General features: G+C 43.9%; 1 pseudogene; it reads left to right on the top strand.

Annotated features, from left to right (window-relative positions):
- LOC125450265 (interferon-induced protein with tetratricopeptide repeats 5-like) overlaps positions 1-18,548 on the top strand; it is a 120,568-nt pseudogene that overhangs the window by 92,925 nt on the left and 9,095 nt on the right.

Raw genomic sequence — 18,548 nt, 5'->3', positions numbered from 1 at the left:
CATATTCACTGTATTTTCCATGCAGGCAGCAGGCACATGCTGAGGCTGTGAGATTGACATGCTGATGTCCCTTCCAAAACAGATCCCTACTGATAGGCTTTGCAAGATTTGTGTGGAGAGATCACCTCTGGAATAGGGCACTGCCTGACTGAGTGTGTATTCCTGGGATTTTGGAGAACGTGGGAATTGAACCGGCAAACCTTTCTTTTCTTTATTATTTATATCCAGAAGTGTTCTTACACAACGCAATGTTTCCTTTTCTTTCTTTTCTTTATAAGTTTAATGTTCAAGGAAAAGACTAATAAGATAACTGCTTTAGCTGACTGAGAGACAGTTATCAGTCAATCACATGAAATCTGAATAAGCCATCAATAGATGATGATTTTTAAAATTATCTCCTACGACATGGATGTTCGCGGCTGGGCCAACGTTTATTCCCATCCTGAGTTGCCCTTGAGAAGGTAGTGGCGGGGCAATTTTCAATGTTGTTGGGTAGGTACCAGTGTTGTAACTGTATTGGAACAGTTTGGTGAGGGGAGCAGCAAGTTCTAGAGCACAATCTTCAGTAGTGTTGCCGGTATATTGGCATGGTCCATAGCCTGTGCAGTACCAGTGTCTCCAACCATAGAACATAGACCATTACAGCACAGTACAGGCCCTTCGGCCCTCCATGTTGTGCCGACCTGTCATACCGATCTCAAGCCCATCTAACCTACACTATTCCATGTACGTCCATATGCTTATCCAATGATGCCTTAAATGTACCCAAAGTTGGCGAATCTACTACCGTTGCAGGCAAAGCGTTCCATTCCCTTACTACCCTCCGAGTAAAGAAACTACCTCTGATATCTGTCCCATATCTTTCACCCCTCAATTTAAAGCTATGCCCCCTCGTTCTCGCCGTCACCATCCTAGGAAAAAGGCTCTCCCTATCCACCCTAACTAACCCTCTGATTATTTTATATGTTTCAATTAAGTCACCTCTCAACCTTCTTCTCTCTAATGAAAACAGCCTCAAGTCCCTCAGCCTTTCCTCATAAGACCTTCCCTCCATACCAGGCAACATCCTAGTAAATCTCCTCTGCACGCTTTCCAAAGCTTCCACATCCTTCTTACAATGCGGTGGCCAGAACTGTACACAATACTCCAAGTGCGGCCGCACCAGAGTTTTGTACAGCTTCACCATAACCTGTTGGTTCTGGAACTCGATCCCTCTATTAATAAAGCTAAAACACTGTATGCCTTCTTAACAGCCCTGTCAACCTGGGTGGCAACTTTCAAGGATCTGTGTACATGGACACTGAGATCTCTCTGCTCATCTACACTACTAAGAATCTTACCATTAGCCCTGTACTTTGCCTTCTGGTTACTCCTACCAAAGTGCAACACCTCACACTTGTCTGCATTAAACTCCATTTGCCACCTCTCAGCCCAGCTCTGCAGCTTATTTATGTCTCTCTGCAACCCACGGCATCCTTCGCCACTATCCACAACTCCACCGACCTTAGTGTCATCTGCAAATTTACTAACCCATCCTTCTACGCCCTCATACAGGTCATTTATAAAAATGACAAACAGCAGTGGACCCAACACTGACCCTTGCGGTACACCACTAGTAACTGGTCAACAGGATGAGCATTTCCCATCAACTACCACCCTCTGTCTTCTTTCAGCAAGCCAATTTCCGATCCAAACTGCTATATCTCCCACAATTCCACTCCTCCACATTTTGTACAATAGCCTATTGTGGGGAACCTTATCGAATGCCTTGCTGAAATCCATATACACCACATCAACCGGTTTACTCTCATCTACCTGTTTGGTCACCTTCTCAAAGAACTCAATAAGGTTTGTGAGGCATGACCTTCCCTTTACAAAACTGTGCTGACTATCACTAATCAATTTATTCTTTTCTAGAAGATTATAAATCCTATCCCTGAAAACCTTTTCCAACACTTTACCTACAACTGAGGTAAGGCTCACTGGTCTATAATTACCAGGGTTGTCTCTACTCCCCTTCTTGAACAGGGGAACCACATTTGCTATCCTCCAGTCATCTGGCACTATTCCTGTAGACAATGACGAGTTAAACATCAATGCCAAAGCCTCAGCAATCTCCTCCCTGGCTTCCCAGAGGATCCGAGGATAAATCCCATCTGGCCCAGGGGACTTATCTATCTTCACACTCTGTAGGATTTCTAATACCTCTTCCTTGTGAACCTCAATCCCACCTAGTCTAGTAGCCTGTATCTCAATATTCTCCTCGACAACATTGTCATTTTCTAGAGTGAATACTGTTGAAAAATATTCATTTAGTGCTTCCCCTATCTCATCTGACTCCACACACAACTTACCACTACTATCCTTGATTGGGCCTAATCTTACTTTTGTCATTCTTTTATTCCTTAAATACCTATAGAAAGCCTTAGGGTTTACCCTGATCCTATCCGCCAACAACTTCTCATGTCTCCTCCTGGCTCTTCTGACCTCTCTCTTTAGGTCTTTCCTGGCTACCTCGTAGCCCTCAAGTGCCCTAACTGAGCCTTCATATTTCATCCTAACATAAGCCTTCTTCTTCCTCTTGAAGAGAGATTCCACTTCCTTCGTAAACCACAGCTCCCGCATTCTACAGCTTCCTCCCTGCCTGACAGGTACATACTTATCTAGGACACACAGGAGCTTTTCCTTGAATAAGCTCCACATTTCTAATGTGCCCATCCCCTGCAGTTTCCTTCGCCATCCTATGCTCCCTAAATCTTGCCTAATCTCATCGTAATTGCCTTTCCCCCAGCTATAACTCTTGCCCAGTGGTATACACCTATCCCTTTCCATCACTAAAGTAAACATAACAGAATTGTGATCGCTATCACCAAAGTGCTCACCTACTTCCAAATCTAACACCTGGCCGGCCTCATTACCCAGTACCAAATCTAATGTGACTTCGCCCCTTGTTGGCCTATCTACATACTGTGTCAGGAAGCCCTCCTGTACACACTGGACAAAAACTGACCCATCTATAGTACTCGAACTATAGTGTGCCCAGTCAATATCTGGAAAGTTGAAGTCCCCCACGACAACTACCCTGTCTCTCTCACTCCTATCGAGAATCATCTTTGCTCTCCTTTCCTCTACATCTCTGGAACTATTCGGAGGCCTATAGAAATCTCCCAACAGGGTGACCTCTCCTTTCCTGTTTCGAACCTCAGCCCATACTACCTCAGTTGACGAGTCCCCAACCACCCTTTCTGCAACTGTAATACTGTCCTTGACCAACAATGCTACGCCTCCGCCCCTTTTACCATCTTCTCTGTTCTTACTGAAACATCTAAATCCCGGAACCTGCAACAACCATTCCTGTCCCTGCTCTATCCATGTCTCCGAAATGGCCACAACATCGAAGTCCCAGGTACTAACCCATGCTGCAAGTTCACCCACCTTATTCCAGACGCTCCTGGTGTTGAAGTAGACACAGTTCAATCCAACTTCTTGCTTGCTGGTGCCATCTTGCTTCCCTGAAACTTTATTTCGGACATCCCTACTCTCAAACTTTTCTATACTCGAACTACAATTTTGGTTCCCATCCCCCTGCTGAATTAGTTTAAACCCACCCGAATAGCCTTAGCAAATCTCCCCCCCAGGATATTGGTACCCCTCTGGTTCAGGTGAAGACCATCTTGCTTGTAGAGGTCCCACCTACCCCAGAAAGAGCCCCAATTATCCAAGAATCCAAAACTCTCCCTTGGGCACCATCCCTGTAGCCACGTGTTCAACTCCTCTCTCTCTTTATTCCTCGCCTCACTAGCACGTGGCATGGGCAAAAAACCAGAGACAACAACTCTGTTCGTCCCAGCTCTCAGCTTCCATCCTACATCCCTGAATTTCTGCCTTAAAACCCCATCTCTCTTCCTACCTATGCCGTTGGTGCCTATGTGGACCACGACTTGGGGCTGCTCCCCCTCCCCCTTAAGGTTCCCAAAAACACGATCAGAGACATCACGCACCCTGGCACCTGGGAGGCAACCGTAAGTCTCTCTCGTCCCCACAGAACGTCCTATCTGTCCCCCTAAGTATGGAGTCCCCAATGACTACTGCCCTGCTCCTCTTCCCCCTTCCCTTCTGAGCAGTAGGGACAGACTCTGTGCCAGAGACCTGTGCCCCACTGCTTTCTCCTGGTAAGTCCCCCCCCCCCCCAAACACTATCCAAAACGGTATACTTATTGTTGAGGGGAATGGCCACAGGGGATCCCTGCACTGCCTGCCGGTTCCCTTTCCGTCCCCTGACCGTAACCCATCTGCCTTTTTCTTGTACCTGAGGAGTGACTACCTCCCTGTAACTCCTCTCAATAACCCCCTCTGCCTCCCGAATGATCTGAAGTTCATCCAGCTCCAGCTCCAGATCCCTAACGCGGTTTTCGAGGAGCTGGAGTTGGGTGCACTTCCCGTGGATGTAGTCAGCAGGGACACTAGTGGTGACCCTTACCTCCCACATTCTGCAGGAGGAACATTCAACTGCCCTGACCTCCATTCCCATTATTCTAAATTCCCAAGACGTAAAAAAAAGGATAAAAAATAAACTTGTTACCTTACCAATCAGGCACACAGAACCTTTTTTTTGTTAGAGGAGGAGAATGGGTGGGAGATACTACCCGAGTAGTGTTTCGGGTAACGCAACCACACAAATATATTACCTCAATCACTCACCAGTCCCATGTCGGCTCCTGCTCAGCGTCCCTCCACCTATTCACGAGATAAGCTTTTTAAAGATTCAAAAACAGTGACTCACTGGCTTCCCGACAGGCTCCTGCTCCAAGCTCCCGCTCGCGCTGCTGCTGCAACCAGAAACCATTTCTTGATATGACTTGGAGTGGATTGAATTGTCTGAAGACTGGCATCTGAGATGCTTGGTACTACTGGAGGGGGCTAAGAAGGACCACCCACTTGACACTTCTAGCTGAAGATTGTTGCAAATACTTCAGACTCATCTTTTGCACTGAGGTGCTGGCTCTGTTTCAGCCCCTCTGTTTCAGCCCCTCTGTTTCAGACCCTCTGTTTCAGCCCCTCTGTTTCTCTCCCTCTGTTTCTCGCCCTCTGTGTCAGACCCTCTGTTTCAGCCCCTCTGTTTCAGCCCCTCTGTTTCAGCCCCTCTGTTTCTTGCCCTCTGTTTCAGCCCCTCTGTTTCACGCCCTCTGTTTCAGCCCCTGGACTGGCATGGACTGTTTTCTTCTAAATGGTGAGAAAATTCATAAAGCAGAAGTACAAAGGGATCTGGGAGTGTTGGTCCAGGATTCTCTAAAGATTAACTTGCAGGTAGTGTCCGTGATTAAGAAAGCGAATGTAATGTAGTCGTTTATCTCAAGAGGGTTGGAATATAAAAGGAGTGATGTGCTTCTGAGGCTTTACAAAGCTCTAGTTAGGCCCCATTTAGAATACAGTGTCCAATTTTGGGCCCCACCCCAGGAAGGACATACTAGCCCTGGAGCGTGTCCAGCGGAGATTCACACAGATGATCCCTGGAATGGTAGGTTTAGCGTATGATGAACAGCTAAGGATCCTGGGATTGTACTCATTAGAGTTTAGAAGGTTGAGGGGAGATCCAGTAGAAACTTACAAGATAATGTATGGCTTAGAAAGGGTGGACGTTGGGAAGTTGGTTCCGTTAGGTGGGGAAACTAGGACCTGTGGGCACAGCCTTAAAATTAGAGGGGGTAAATTTAAAACGGAAATGAGGAGACATTTCTTCAGCCAGAGAGTGGTGGGCCTGTGGAATTCGTTGCCACGAAGTGCAGTGGAGGCCGGGATGTTGGATGCCTTCAAGGCAGAGATCGACAAATTCTTGATCTCACAAGGAATCAAGGGCTACGGGGAGAGTGCAGGGAAGTGGAGTTGAAATGCCCATCAGCCATGATTTAAATGTGGAGTGGACTTGATGGGCCAAATGGTCTTACTTCCACTCCTATGTCTTATGGTCTTATGGTCTTAAGTTAGGAATACAGATGGCATGTATGCCTTTGTTGAAAGTACAGCTTGGATATAATGTACAATTATGCTCCCTATGATTAAGAAAGGACATGCTTATATCGATGGCAATACCATTTCACTAAACTATCTGTCCCCATATTTCTGCCAGCACTGAGTGCACTGATTCACAGTGAAGTGCATCTGCTCTGCATCCATTCATATCATGGGGCAGAAATTTTCCATCTTCTGTTCAAGTGATTTGTCGAGAAGGATTCAAGTCACTTGGCTTACTATGATTTGCCTCACCCAATCTTCTACCTTTCACCTTTGTAATTATACATCTGCGCTGTTTGGCACGCTTGGAATCGCATGGGAGGGGAGGAGGAAGTGCTGGCTATTCCCTGGCCGCATGATATTTAATACCCCACTTCCCACCACTTCGGACACTATGAGCAAAGAACCCACACTGTGGTGCTTCACAGTTATCACTGAGGACATGGTCCTGAAAGGAAAGCTTGCACCCCAGTTTGGGAACAGGGCCATGGAGATGCTGGTGGATTAGGTGGTGAGCCGGACCACACTTCCTTGTTGAGCTGACCACCAGAGGGGAGGCTATGCTGCAAACATAGCCAGCCTGGAAATGTATAGTAGCCCAGGTCAGTGGTCTGATTGAGTTTAAAGGAAACACCTAACAGGATGCCCAACATCACAGAAAGAAGGTCAATGACTTTTGTGCTCTGCAGAATAAGTGAATATATCTTCTCCTCTACCTCGCACTCTCATGACCACCTCTCGATTTCACTTTGCCACTGCACTCAGCTGTCACTAAGACACATGAATTGCAACTCTCGCTATTGCATGCATCATCTCCACTCAATAGCTCTCATCCACCATATCCTTGCAGACAACTAGTCCCGCCGTCTCTCTACTTCTTACTCACTCACTAGAGCTTACCATCTTTCGTGCTCCTGCGTCACATCCACCCACTTCCAGCATGGGGTCAATCCTTCTTTTGTCTCTTTACAGTAAAAAATGGGCAATAGTGGCAGATGTGTGTTGGGCAACAGGCTCCTCATTCCTTAAAAAGAAAACATTTTAGAATTGCCTAGAGTAGAGCACAACTGCTCATGTGGGGAGGATAGACGCTAATACTCAAACAATCAAGTAAACTTCATTTGCCTGGACTGTGCTGTTCACACAAGTTCTCCAGCCATGGCATTATCCATGTGAGATGTGTGAGCAAATAATAGACACATAGCCATTTACAGTACATTAAGAGTGCATTTAGCTCATAGTGCTCATGTTGATCAATAAAGATCCAAGTATACTCATCATATTTTTCGATGCTTGGTGCATAGCCCTGGAGGCTACAGCAATGCAAGTGAATGCCTAAATACTGCTTAAATGTTACTAGAATTTCTGACTTAACTATCCTTTCAGGCAGTGCGTTCCAGCCTCCCAGCTCCCTCTGAATGAAAACATTTCTTCTTAACTCTTCCTAACAGCCTGCTACTCCTTACCAAGGCCCCTCGGTATTGGCAATCTACTAATGGAAAAGTTCCCATCCATCCTAACCGATCTTATAATGTCTATTAGGTTACCTGTCAACCTTCTCTGTTCCTAAGAAAACAATCCCTGCCTGTCCAATCTTTCCTGATCCCTCACATCCTGCAACCAAAGTACTATCTTGATCAATCTCCTCTGCACCATCTCTCATGCCATCGCATCAGCTCATGGCGACCAGATTGCATGCTGGTTGTAGTGGTCTTTCAAAGAACAAAGAAAATTACAGCACAGGAACAGGCCCTTTGGCCCTCCAAGCCTGCACCGATCCAGATCCTCTATCTAAACCTGTCACCTATTTTCCAAGGATCTGTATCCCTCTGCTCCCGGCCCATTCACGTATCTTTCTAGATACGTCTTAAATGATGCTATTGTGCCCACCTCTGCCACCTCTGCTAGCAACGCATTCCAGGCACCCACCACCATCTTTTCTATTTGCTACCTAACACACTAAAGCCTGCTTGCAGGATTTCATTTCACCTTTTTCCCATGTCATCGGCAGTTCTGCGGTCTTCTGGCAGCACCCCCATAATTCCAAGGGTGATTGAAGGATTGTAATCAGTGTTGACTGTAACTCAGAGCTACTTTAGCTCACAAATCCAAGATACGTTCCATCCAGGCCAGGTGTCGTGTTAATTTTTGGGGATGTCAAATCCGTAACACTTGCTTGTATTGTTATGGCTCACTGGGATGGTATGCTGGAAGCTATCAGGAGTCATCACAAAATGTTCAAACTTTTATCAGAGTCCAGAGTTTATATTGTGGCGAAGAGAAAACACAAACACAAAATGAACTGCTATTTAGAGTAAATAAGTGGATTCCAGTGCATTATGAATGATGATTATGAACTGTCAATATTTCACTTTACCAGTTATAATTATAAACCCCTTTTAAAACACCCTGAAAGCACAAACAGAAGAAAAGAGCTATGGATGCAGGGGAAAAAAAAACACATGAAAACAATTCAATATCACCAGTCAGGATTGGATGGAGGGGTTCCATAAGACTATAAGACTATAAGATATAGGAGTGGAAATAAGGCCATTCGGCCCATCGAGTACACTCTGCCATTTAGATCATTGCTGCTGGGCATTTCAACTCCACTTCCCTGCACTCTCCCCGTAGCCCTAGATTCCTTGTGAGATCAAGAATTTATTGATCTCTGCCTTGAAAGCATTTAACACCCCGGCCTCCACTGCACTCCGTGGCAATGAATTCCACAAGCCTACCACTCTCTGGCTGAAGAAATGTCATCTCATTTCCGTTTTAAATTTACCCCCTCTAATTTGAAGGCTGTGCCCACAGGTCCTAGTCTCCCCACCTAACGGAAACAACTTCCCAACGTCCAACCTTTCTGAGCCATAAATTATCTTGTAAGTTTCTATTAGATCTCCCCTCAACCTTCTAAATTCCAATGAATACAATCCCAGGATCCTCAGCCGTTCATCGTATGTTAAACCTACCATTCCAGGGATCATCTGTGTGAATCTCCGCTGGACACGGTCCAGCGCCAGAATGTCCTTCCTGAAGTGTCGGGCCTAAAATTGGACACAGCATTCGAAATGGGGCCTAACTAGAGCTTTATAAAGTCTCAGAAGCATATCGCTGCTTTTATATTCCAACCCTCTTGAGATAAATGACAACATTACATTCGCTTCCTTAATTACAGACTCTACCTGCAAGTTAATCTTTAGAGAATCCTGGACCAACACTCCCAGATCTCTTTGTACTTCTGCTTTACGAATTTTCTCACCATTTAGAAAATAGTCCATACCTGTATTCTTTTTTCCAAAGTGCAAAAACTCACATTTGCTCACGTTGAATTTCATCAGCCACTTCCTGGACCACTCTCCTAAACTGTCTAAAACTTTCTGCAGCTTCCCCACCTCCTCAGTACTACCTGACTGTCCACCTATTTTCATATCATCGGCAAACTTCACCAGAATGCCCCCAGTCCCTTCATCCAGATCATTAATATATAAAGTGAACAGCTGTGGCCCCAACATTGAGCCCTGCAGGACACCACTTGTCACTGGTTGCCATTCTGAAAAAGAGCCTTTTATCCTAACTCTCTACCTTCTGTCAGACAGCCAATCCTCAATTCAAGCCAATAGCTCACTTCAAACACCATGGGCCCTCACCTTACTCAGCAGCCTCCCGTAAGGCACCTTATCAAAGGCCTTTTGGAAGTCTAGATAGATAACATCCACTGGGTTTCCCTGGTCTAACCTACTTGTTACCCATTCAAGGAATTCTAACAGGTTTGTCAAGCACGACCTCCCCTTACTAAATCCATGATAACTTGTTCTAACCTGACCCTGCACTTCCAGGAATTTAGAAATCTCATCCTTAACAATGGATTCTAGAATTTTAGCAGCAACCGAGGTAAGGCTAATCGGCCTATGATTTTCCATCTCTTGCCTTGATCCTTTCGTAAACAAAGGGGTTATAACAGCAATTTTCCAATCATCTGGGACCTTCCCAGACTCCAGCAACTTTTGAAAGATCATGACCAAAGCCTCCGCTATTTCCTCAGCCACCTCCCTCAGAACTCTAGGATGTAGCCCATCGGGGCCCGGAGATTTATCAATTTTTAGACCTTTTAGCTTTTCTAGCACTTTCTCTTTTGTAATGCCTACCATACTCAACTCTGCCCCCTGACTCTCCCTAATTGTTGGCATACTACTCATGTCTTCCACTGTGAAGACTGACACAAAGTACTTATTAAGTTCTTCAGCTATTTCCTTATCTCCCATCACTAGCCTTCCAGCATCAGTTTGGAGTGGCCGATGCCTACTTTTCCCTCTTGTTTGTTTCTTATGTATTGAAAGAAGCTTTTACTATCATTTCTAATATTACTAGCCAGCCTACCTTCATATTTGATTCTCTCTTTCCTAATTGCTCTCTTTGTTATCCTCTGTTTGTTTTTGTAGCCTTCCCAATCTTCTGATTTCCCAGTGCTCTTGGCTACTTTATAGGCTGTCTCTTCTTCTTTGATATATTTCCTGACTTCCTTTGTCAGCCATGGCTATCTAATCCCACCCTGGATAATCTTTCTTTTCTTTGGGATGAACCTCTGTTCTGTGTCCTCAATTACACCAGAAACTCATGCCATTGTTGCTCTACTGTCTTCCCCGCTAGGATCTGCTTCCAGTCAATTTTCATCAATTCTTCTCTCATGCCCCTGTAATTACCTTTATTTAACTGTAATACCATTACATCCGATTTTGCCCTCTCTCTTTCAAACTGCAGACTGAATTCGACCATATTATGATCGCTGCCTCCTAAGTGTTCCCTTACTTTAAGATCTTTTATTAAGTCGGGCTCATTACATAGCACTAAGTTCAGAATAGCCTGCTCCCTTGTGGGCTCCATCACAAGCTGTTCCAAAAAGCCATCCTGTAAACATTCAATGAATTCCCTTTCTTTGGACCCACTGACAACATTATTCATCCAGTTCACCTGCATATTGAAGTCCCTCATGATCGCCGTGACCTTGCCTTTCTGATATGCCCTAACTATTTCTCGGTGCATCTTGTGCCCCTGGTCCTGATCACTGTTAGGACGTCTGTACATAACTCCCATTATAGTTTTTTTGCCTTTGTGGTTCCTCAACTCCACTCACACAGACTCCACATCCTCTGACCCTATGTCATTCAGTGCCGTAGATTTAATTTCATTCTTAACTAACAAGGCAACCCCGCCCCCTCTGCCCATCTCCCTGTCTTTTCGAGAAGTTGTGAATCTCTGGATGTTTAACTGCCAGTCCTGAGCTCCCTGCAACCATGTCTCTGTGATGCCTACCGCATCATCAGCATTCAGGATGATTTGTGTTGTTAATTCATCCCTTTGTTTCCTAACCTTTCCGCCCTCAAAGTTTTGCCTTTGGGGTCATTCATTTCTTCACAGGAGGTACAGAGCAATTGGCTCACAAATTATAAAGCCTCTGACTTGTTAGTCGAAACCAGTTGCTTACTGCAGCTGGAGAAATTAATTGGCTTTCTTTAACTTCTGACAATCTTCTGGAGAGAGAAATATTAGGAATTAAGACTTAGGTTTTATTGTTCACACGCGCTCGAGTACAGGAGTATAGTTAAAGGCACACAAAGTCACTTTGCTCCAGTGCCATCTCAGATTCTGAAACCCAAATTTGAAAGAAAAAAGTAATTTAAGATACAAAAAGCAAAGAATTGTTTAAGATACAAAAAAATTGAGAAAAAAGAAACAAAAGCAGAAATACAAACAAAATCCAAGAAGAAAGGGGGAAGCATGCTGATCTAAAAGCCTTATCCCCACAAAGTAGTTTTACCCTCCTCCCCAGTCCCTTGAGTCTCACTGCAGCTGCTGCCACTGCAGGACCTTGGCAGCACTTCCACGAGACCATTGCTGCTGCTTCCGAACCCTAGAACATGCCATGCCTACCTCGTTGCTACCGTTCCGCTTTTGCTCTCGCGGCTGTAAAATGCAAAAATAAAAAGATTAACAGTAAAAGGAAGAGAAAGAAAAGTAGACGAAAGCAGTATGAGCCCCAGGTTCAACAGCCTGAATGCAGCACTGCTACTCTGCCATCATCATGCCACTTTCACTTCTAGAAGTTGGAAGGTTTCTCACTGTACAATTAACACCCACAAACTGGTCATCTACCTGGAACCAATCAGAGTATTATTGCCAGGTTGATGACTTTTGGCATTCATGGCTAGGTACAACTGAATAAATCGATCAACTAGTCGTTGCCAGCCAATTCTCACTTTGTGCACACATCCCAGTGCCATGCCATCTCTTTTCACTTTCTCCCACTGTTTGCAAACTAACAGTTTAAGTGTGACCTAATGAGGTTCAGTAACTTACTTTTTATAAGTATAGCAATCCCTTCCTCAGCTCATTTTTGGAAAACAGTTCTTTTCCCAAATCAGCCCACAATGAAAATTAAAGTAAAAAAAAGAAGAGAATGTTTACAATATATATTTTCATTATACTTGACATCTCTCTTTCCCAAATTTGACACTGTAATATAAAATTGAATTCCTCCTTTTGAAAGGTTAGATAAATCCAATATTCAAAATTAGTACCTTAGTTGTGACCTCTATGTCTACAAACAGTGGGAGCTAGTTCTGACAGCCGGGGTGGCAGCAACACTGAGAACCAAGGCGTCAGGGAAGGAGGTAAGCCTACCTTATGGAGATAAGACTTTCGAACCTGGATACTTCCTCCTTTTTCTTTGGAGCTTCTTAGACAGTTCACACATTGGATGTGGAGACAATGATACATGATTAGTCTGCTCCAGTTCTTTCCATTGTATAAAGCATGGAAATTCTCTGCTAATTTGCACAATTTTTATACCCGCAGCAAGTTCTAAATATGGTCTTCAGCAGCTGCAAACTTTGATAGGTGGTGAGGTTTGTGAAAGGTTAGCACCACTTAAGGTGAGCTGATGCCATTTCGTAGAGGCAATCTGCCAGTGAATAGGTGCTGGGATTACTGCTGACAGCAGAGGGTGTAGCAGACTAACAAGAGAAAGTATGTCAGATAACAAGGTGTAGAGCTGGATGAACACAGCAGGCCAAGCAGCATCAGTGGAGCAGGAAAGCTGATGTTTCGGGTCTGGACCCTTCTTCAGAAAATGGGGGAGGGGGAAGGGGATTCAGAAATAAATAAAGAACGGGAGGCGGATAGAAGGTGGCTAAAGGAGCAGATAGGTGGAGAGAAGATGGACAGGTCGAGGATGTGGGGATGGAGCCGGTAAAGGTGAGTGTAGGTGGGGAGTTAGGGTGGGGGTTGGTCAGTCAAGGGAAGTCGAACAGGTCAAGGAGGCAGGGATGAGGCTGGTAGGTAGGAGGTGGGTGTGGGGGTTGATCAGTGAAGTGGAAGGTGTGGATAGGTGGGAAAAAAATGGACAGAACAAGGAGGCGGGAATAATCTGGGCTGGTTTTGGGATGAGGCCTGGATGGAGTGATTTTGAAGCTTGTGAAGTTCACGTTGAGGCCATTGGGCTGCAGGGTTCCCAAGCGATAAAAGTTCTCTGGCACTTCACTGGAAGTCTCAGTGGACGAGGTGCAGGGGAGCTCTGTCTAGATGAAGTCCTCTAAAAAACCTTGCATAATTGGTGGGTCCAAATAGTATAGGCCATCCTGGGGATCTGGATATAATGCTGCAAAAAGTTCAATTACCTCATAGGAGTGGTCACTGAATGTATCCTTCCAGTACTGGAGCCTTTCGATTGCACTGCTAGCCTTTCTCATACAGTCCAGTGCATCACAACATCATCAGTCATCTACCAGCCTCAGTCAATTATGAATCACAATTAATATTCATAGCTTTTCCTCACCTTCACCCACTCGCACTGCGATAATCCTCGCACTCACCTTACACTCGCTATTTAACGTTGACAATCGATCACCCAAACAGGTTGTACCATTCTTTTTGACAGACTTGCCTCTTCCATTTTTGGACAATTAATTGCATTGCTGAAGATAACGAGAACTAACTGGTTCGATTGCAGGTATCTACATGAATGGAAGTGACTGTGCTTACTATTGATAGTGAGACGTTGGCTGAGGATATTGGCAGAACTGAACTTACCAAAATGGGAGATGTTATCACCTATTCAGGACTGTCAGAAGCCTGACACCTTGACTTATTCTGAGCTGTAGGTCCAGTAGGTGGCACATTTCAGTGAGAATGTCTTTACTGAAGCATTAACATCTGACACACTGTTCCTCAATGAGACTTGTTCCCTGAAGACTCTGGGAGTATACATTCTCCTGAATGTCTCTTTCCCTACCCATCTCCTCCTTCTTCTACCAACCTGTGCTGTTCTGTCACCTCTTTGCTTACTCCTTGTCCTGCTGTAGTTTTTGGCAAATGCATACAAGTGAACCCAAAGGTGTGAGTTGTACAGAATCATTGAAGACAAGTTATTCAGCACTGGGCCACACAATTCCTAGCTGACTTTAATGGCTTTAAAGAACTCTAGAAACCATCAAACACTTCCAACTCATAGAAATCAGTCAATTACATGAAAGTAATGAATATTCACTTTAAACAGCATGGGTTTGGAATCCTTTCCATGGCTAATATAACAACTTTATTGAAAAAGAGGAGATAAAAAAACATAGGTAACTTAGGCCAATTAGTTTAACATCTGTTTTTGGTAAAATCCATTATATTTTGGTAAAGTCTATTATAAAGGATGTAATAGAAGAGCATTTAGAAATATGCAATATGATCAAGCATGGCTCATAAAGAGGAAATAATGCCTGGCATGCAATTGAGGAGTTACAAGCAGGAAAGATAAAAGGGAAGCAACAGATGTATTATCTTCAGATTTTTAGAATCTGTTTGAAAAGATGACTGTTTAAGCTACTTAATAAGATATGAACCCATGCTGTTGGAGGTACTATGTTGACATGGATTGAGGATTGGCTAATCAATAGAAGGTAGAAAGTTAGGATTTGAAGATGGCAATCTCAAACCAGTGGATTGCCACAGGGATCGGTGATGGGGCCACCATTAGTTATAATATACATTAATGACTTGGATAAGGAAAGTCGATGTACTTTAACCAAGTTTGCGGATGACTCAAAAATAGGTGTGAAGGCAAGTGCTGAAAATGATGCAGAGTCTTAGAAGAATATGGATAAGTTAAAAAATGGGTAAAAATTTGGCAGGTGGAATATAATGTTTGGAAAACATGAGATTATGCACTTTGGCAGGAACAACAGAGAAGCCAAATATTAATTAAATGTAGAAAAGCTGTAGGGACTCCACCTGCAACTCCACCAATTTTGGTGTCATCCATAAACTTACTAATCAAACCACTTACTTTTTTCTGCAAATCACTTATTTATGTTACAAACAACTAAGGTCCCAGCACTGATCCCTGCAGATCACCACTAGTTACTGATCTCCATTCTGAAAAGCACCTTTCACTGCTACTGTCTGTCTTCTATGACCAAGCCAGTTTTGAATCCATCTAGCCAACTCACCCTGGATTCCATGAGACTCTACCTGCTGTACCAGCCTGCCATGCAGTACCTTATCAAATGCCTTACTAAATTTTGTGCGGACAACATCCACTGCCCTTCCCTCATTTAATCATTCTTATCAATTCCTCAAAACACTCAAACAAGTTGATGAGATATGATCTTCCCCACATTAATCTATGCTGCCAATCACTAACAAGCTCATTCACTTCCAAATATGAATGACTTCTGTCTCTCAATATCGTCTCCAACAATTTCCCTATCACTGACGTCAGGCTCACTAGCCTGTATTAACCTGGATTATCTCTGTTTCCATTCTTAAACAAGGGAACAGCATTGGCCATTCCCCAGTCCTCTGGAAACATGCCTGAGGCCAAAGAGGATACGGAGATATCTGTTAAGTTATGGCCTTCATTTTTTGCCTCAAACTACTCCACCAGATCTCTAACTGACCTTTAAGTTTTCATATGTTTTTTTTCAGGAAGTCTTTTATATTTGCGTGTAATCTTTGTTGCATGATCAATTTGATCTCTTTATATCCTTTCTCAATTTCCTATTGCATTCCCTGCACTTTACTTGATTTTCCAGTGTATTCTGTAACTGCCAAATATCATCCAGTCCTTTTCACTTTTATGTTAACCTCAATTTCCTTTGCCATGCAAAGGGCATTGGACATGCCATCTTTCCTCATTCTGGGAAGATGCTTCAGCTAGGATCTGAGGTTTCTCCATTTTGATGGCCTCCCACTGCTCATTAACTGCTCCCATTGCCAAACTTAGGTTCAATCAAAATGCGCAAGGTCCCTTTTCACATAATTGAAAATGTATCTACGTTTCCATCTCACCTTTCTTTGTTTCTTTCAATATCTCCTTTAAACCTACATATATTATGATGCCTACTAATAAAGGTAATCTCCTACTCCGACATAGTTTAATTGCCTTCATTCATTTTCCAGACTTGAATTCCGCATTTTTCTCATTGCACTAAAAATACAATTATTTTGTTCCTTTGCCCTTTCCTCTACATTTCTATGTTGTGGTAACTGAAGTCTACAATATTTAATGCTGACCTACCTTTACACTTGCCTGAAATTTGCTGACAAGTTTGTTCCTCTGGCTCCTTTGTGTGTGTATATTCCTTTCAGTTTTCAGTCTCAAGTTGCAAAATTGCCTGATTAAGGGAAGTGTGAAGTATTAAAATAACTTTGAAAAGCTAAACATATTTAGTTCTGTTTTTGCAGTTGTTCAGTCGACAGAAGTTAAAGTGTACAAGCAGTTGGTCCTCTTCATTCTGATCAGCATGAGGTAAAAGGGATATTCTAACTAACAGCTTTGGTAAGATTGATGATAATTCTCCTTTCTCACAGACAATGGAATATAGAGAGCATTGAGAGAGGCCACACTATTGGAGGTTGACTTTGAGATTAGATGTTAAATCAAATGAATGTTTTCTGCGTTCAATAAGCTAGAAATATTCACAATATAGATTCAAAATGCTTCACTAAGTTTATTTGTTTCAGCCCTCTGTATGCCTAGTAGACAGCAGTGTAATTGTAAATATGGCAGCTGAGATTTTTATTCAAGTAACAATTAGTTCCTAATTCTTTACAAATAATGTAAGCACAATTTAGACCTTTAAAGCTCCAGACGTTCAGAGAGCAGGGACAGCCCCCAGTATGTACTATGGGACCTCTTGGAAGTCTCCACACAGAGGCTCTCAATCAATTACAAAGTAAATTTAAAGTTCTGATGATCAATTTGGCTTCTCTCAGGATGCCCACCTCAGATGAAAGCTTCTAATTTTAGAGATTCTGACAGTTCTGACTGACCTATCTGGGTTTTTATGCAGGAAAATCCAGACAGATCTAATTCTTAGGAAAGGATATAACAAATTCCCTCGACATCCCACCGATCCTCCTGATCCCTTACCCTTCCATCCATCCTGACTACCCGAACGCCTCTCCTCCATCCAACTATCTCTCTGGCTTAAAGAGTGCCCATCTCCAGCCCCAGAAAGCATCTAACTGGCTCCAATGTCACTACTCCTCCAAACTCAGCCTGTTTAAAACTCCTAAACCGCCTATGCACCTCGCCCATCTATCATCCTCCAGCAACTTGTCTAACTGCCTCCTACAGGCAGATACGCCACCAATGGTACTGCCTCTGGAAGAGTTCCTATTGGTTTTAAAGTTCCCAGACACATTTCCAATTATAGCTGACAATATCAGACTTCAGATGCAGAAAGATCTGGTCCTGGCAAACCTGAACCAAAGGGCCATCACATCCAGAATTGAAACTTTTTTGGACCAAGACAGACCAGATCACAGTGGAGGGCGGTATGTTATAGTAGGGAGCACGGGCGATTGTCCTGAGTAAAGGTCATCGCCAGATACTGGTTGAACTCCACCAGTGCCACCCAGGGGTTTCCAAAATGAAGATGTCGGCGAGAGGTTTTGTCTGGCGGCCAGGATTGGATGGAGGCATTGCATGCGTTGTTGGGGGCAGTGCCTGGAGTGCCAACGGGGACAAAAGAGCCTGCAGCTCCTCAACATTCGTGGGAATGGCCGGGTAAATCCTGGACTCAGTTACACATCCACTCCGCGGGTCCTTTCGTGAGCTTGATGCTCTTAGTCATTGTGGATGTCCCCTCTGATTTGCATTCAAAGTCTGGACTGCACATTCTGCAAGATCATTGGATGATGGATGGTGTGGAGCCTTTCTGACTGTTCTGGAACCGGTGGGTTCTCCTCTCTGTGGCCATGGGCGGATTTCATTTCTCAAACGCAGGGATGATGATGGAGAAACTGCTCACATCTTTTGCGTTACACAGACACCTGGACGGGTTGGTCACAGACAACGGGCCATCTGGGAATTTGAGTATTTCCTAAAGTTGAATGCCATTCAGCGTATAAGGACAGCTCCACACCATCCATCATCCAATGATCTTGCAGAATGTGCAGTCCAGACTTTGAATGCAGGCTTAAAGAAACAGCCTACAGCTTCACTGGATAACAAATTGTTCCCGTTCCTATTTGATTATAGGACC

The sequence above is a fragment of the Stegostoma tigrinum genome, chromosome 20 (genome assembly GCF_030684315.1).
Source record: "Stegostoma tigrinum isolate sSteTig4 chromosome 20, sSteTig4.hap1, whole genome shotgun sequence".
NCBI lineage: Eukaryota > Metazoa > Chordata > Chondrichthyes > Orectolobiformes > Stegostomatidae > Stegostoma > Stegostoma tigrinum.
The sequence above is the reverse complement of the archived record's forward strand: the minus strand, read 5'-3'. Positions and strand labels throughout refer to the sequence as shown.